This window comes from Musca domestica, unplaced genomic scaffold, assembly GCF_030504385.1.
Source record: "Musca domestica strain aabys unplaced genomic scaffold, Musca_domestica.polishedcontigs.V.1.1 31, whole genome shotgun sequence".
Lineage (NCBI taxonomy): Eukaryota > Metazoa > Arthropoda > Insecta > Diptera > Muscidae > Musca > Musca domestica.
Genome location: NW_026712309.1, coordinates 9807322 through 9810835, shown reverse-complemented (window position 1 = coordinate 9810835; position 3514 = coordinate 9807322). Strand labels below are relative to the sequence as shown.

The window sequence follows — 3514 nt, the reverse complement described above, 5'->3', positions numbered from 1 at the left end:
CAGAAACAGACGCAATATTCTCTTCTGTACGCACTGTACGCATTCGTGTGGTTGGTTTAATGTCCAATAAAGTAAACTGAGTGCGAAACTTGGTCACAATCGCATTAATTGTTTGCTCACTTGGTCGATTATGTAGACCATAAATCGGACGTAAAGCGCGAAACACATTTCGAACCGAACACTGATTTTGGTAATAAAATTCAATGATTTGCAAGCGTTGCTCGTTAGTAAGTCTATTCATGATGAAATGCCAAAGCATACTGAGCATCTTTCTCTTTGACACCATGTCTGAAATCCCACGTGATCTGTCAAATACTAATGAATGAAAATCCTAACCTCAAAAAAATCACCCTATATAATAGAAAATTCTCTTTCTTTAAACAAATTATATAATTATCCAACTAATTTATTAACAATTTTATTAATAAATTATTTAATAATTACATTAATTGCTGTAGTAAAACTTACTAATTTATTTAATGGACCCTTACGACCAATATTTAATTAACTTATGAACAAACCTTTACGACTTAAACATCCAATTTTAAGTATTGCAAATAAGGCACTAGTAGACCTTCCTGCTCCAAGTAATATTTCATCATGATGAAATTTCGGATCATTATTAGGTTTATGTTTAATTTTTCAAATTTTAACTGGATTATTTCTTGCTATACATTATAGAGCAGATATTAATTTAGCATTTAATAGAGTAAATCATATTTGTCGAGACGTAATTTATGGTTAATTATTACGAACTTTACACGCTAATGGTGCATCATTTTTCTTTATTTGTATTTATCTACATGTAGGACAAGGAATGGATCATATTTATATACACCAACTTGACTAGTAGGAGTAATTATTTTATTCCTAGTTATAGGAACAGCTTTTTTAGGATATGTTCTTCCTTGAGGACAAATATCTTTTTGAGGGGCAACAGTTATTACTAATTTATTATCAGATATTCCATATTTAGGAATTGATTCAGTACAATGAGTTTGAGGAGGATTTGCTGTAGACAAAGCTACTTGAACTCGATTTTTTACTTTCCACTTTATCTTACCTTTTATTGTATATGCAATACCAATAATTCATTTATTATTTTTACATGAAACAGGTTCAAATAATCCTATTAGATTAAATTCTAATATTGATAAAGTTCCTTTCCATCCTTATTTTACTTATAAGGATATTGTTGGATTTATTATTATAACAATAATTTTAATTTTATTAGTATTAATTAATCCATATTTATTAGGAGATCCAGATAATTTTATCCCAGCTAATCCTTTAGTTACACCTGTTCATATTCAACCTGAATGATACTTTTTATTTGCTTATGCTATTCTTCGATTTATTCTAAATAAATTAGGTTGAGTAATTGCATTATCACTTAAGAAAGTTTCGAGGAATCCAATTTTATCCAATTAATAAAATTATATTCTGAACAATAGTAGTTACAGTAATTTTATGAATTGGTGCTCGACCAATTGAAGCTCCTTGTGTCTTAGTAGGTCAAATTTTAACAGTAGTTTATTTCTCTTATTTCTTATTTAATCCTTTAGTAACAAAGTGATGAGATAATTTATTAAATTAGTTAATGAGCTTGAAATAAGCATATGTTTTGAAAACATAAGATAGAAATTTAGTTTTCTATTAACTTTTTACTAAATATAATTCATTACAATTAATATAATAAAAAATTCTTAAATCCTACAAATATAATAAAAAAATTTAATGAAAAAGGTAAAAGCTAAATATATTAATTTATTATAACGAAATCGAGGTAAAGTTCCACGTACTCAAATAAATATAAAAGAAATAAATTTCAACTTTAAATAAAAAGAAAAAGAAAATACATCACACCCTAAAAATATTACACAAAATAACATTCATATAAATAAAATACTTGCGTCTTCTATATTCAATCTATATTCAATATTAAATCCAGAAGCAAATTCCGATTCACCTTCCACAAAGTCAAAAGGTGTACGATTTGTTTCAGCTAATGAAATTCTAAATCAAACTAATGCTATTGGATATATTAAAAATAAAAATCAAATAAATAATTGATACTTATAAATTATTAATATATTATAACCCCCAATTGAATAAATTAAACTCAATAATACTAAAGCTAATCTTACTTTATAAGAAATAGTTTGAGCTACAGCTCGTAAATTTCCTAATAAAGCATAATTAGAATTTGAAGATCAACCAGCAATTATTACAGTGTATACTCCTAAAATTGTACAACACAAAATAATAAACCTAGATTCAAAGAAAATAATTTAATAAATAAAGGTATACATATTCATACCAATAAAGATAAGAATAATGAAAAAATAGGAGAAAAATAATAAGAAATATAATTTGATAATAAAGGATAAGTTTGTTAATTAGTAAATAATTTAATTGCATCACAAAAAGGTTGAGGAATTCCTATAATTCCTACCTTATTAGGTCCCTTACGAATTTGAATATAACCTAATACCTTTCATTCTAAAAGTGTCAAAAATGCAACTCTTACTAAAACACAAATTACTAATAATAAACTACCAATAATAAATAATAAATTTTCTTAATAAAACATGTACTATTTTTAATATAAATTACATATATAAATTCTAAATTTATTGCACTAATCTGCCAAAATAGTAAATTAATTATATTCAATTATAAAAATTGTTGAAATATTAGTATCTCCACGATACGATTGTACAACACACAACTCACGTACAGAGTAATTGCGGTGTGTTCGCAATGTTTGACACCTACAGCCTTGTAAATAGATTAGTTCTAAGTGTTAAGGTTTCATATGTAGTGTGTAAGTAGAATAAGTTTCACTCGTAATAAAGCACTCAACAGCAACAGTCGTCTTTCATTTAAACAAACATCTGCAGACAATACGCGAATAATATTCAACAGGTTATGGGCCCAGGATCACTCTAAGGACAACGTATTGAAATATAGTATTGGAAAAAAAATATAAATTGATAATTTGGTGACCAGGATAATTCAAAGGACAGCGCATTGGAAAACGGAAAGACAATAGAGAGTGAATATCAATCTGTGTGATTGATAAGTTGAAGTGCATAGAAAAAAACATTGAAGTTCCAAGAAATTTTGTGCGCTAGTGACTGTGTGTCAGTTTATTTGAATCGTGTGTCGATAATAAACCCGAACAAAATGTCCTCAATGTTCAGCATAGAGAAATTAGCAGAAGACAATTACGAGTCATGGCGTATGCAGATGAAGGCCGTTCTTATCCACCAAGATCTTTGGGAATTAGTTTCCGACAAAGATAATGCCGAGAGAAGTGCAGAGTGGAAAAAGAGAGACGAGAAGGCGATGGCAACGATCATACTGAGCGTTACTCCTATCCAGCTATCTTACATAAAGAGCTGTAAGTCGGCTAGAGAAGCTTGGGATAGTTTGAGTCAGGTTCATCGACCAAAAGGGCCAGTAAGAAAAGTATCATTGTTCAAGCAGTGGCAGGCATGTGTATGAATAA

General features: G+C 28.4%; 1 pseudogene; it reads left to right on the top strand.

Annotated features, from left to right (window-relative positions):
- Nucleotides 1–511: 511 nt before the first annotated feature.
- On the top strand, nucleotides 512–1596 carry LOC131803603 (cytochrome b-like; annotated as a pseudogene).
- The last annotated feature ends 1918 nt before the right edge of the window (nucleotides 1597–3514 follow it).